The sequence below is a fragment of the Leucoraja erinacea genome, chromosome 15, assembly GCF_028641065.1.
Source record: "Leucoraja erinacea ecotype New England chromosome 15, Leri_hhj_1, whole genome shotgun sequence".
Lineage (NCBI taxonomy): Eukaryota > Metazoa > Chordata > Chondrichthyes > Rajiformes > Rajidae > Leucoraja > Leucoraja erinaceus.
Genome location: NC_073391.1, coordinates 34,001,565 through 34,001,927, shown reverse-complemented (window position 1 = coordinate 34,001,927; position 363 = coordinate 34,001,565).

Sequence of the window (363 nt, the reverse complement as noted above, 5' to 3'; positions counted from 1 at the left end):
AATGCCTCAACTACCTTCTCCGGCAGCTCGCCTCGGATTAAGTCCTAGCCGGCCCGATCTCCATCTGTAGCTCAGGCCCTCCAGTCCTGGCAACATCCTCGTAAACCTTCTCTTCTCTGTACTCTTTTTTACACCTTAACGGCATCTTTCTTCTAACAGGATGACCAAAAGTGAACACACTACTCTAGACGCGACCTCGGAGTTGCAAGGCGGCAGGAAGGGCGGGAATGGGATTGGGAACGCTCCGGGGAGGGAGGGGGTAGCGTGGAGTGGACGGGCCGAATGGCTACCGGGCGGGGCGGGGGCGGGGTCGGGGTGGGGCTGTCCCTGGTCCACACACTCCTCCTCCATCCCTCAGAAGCG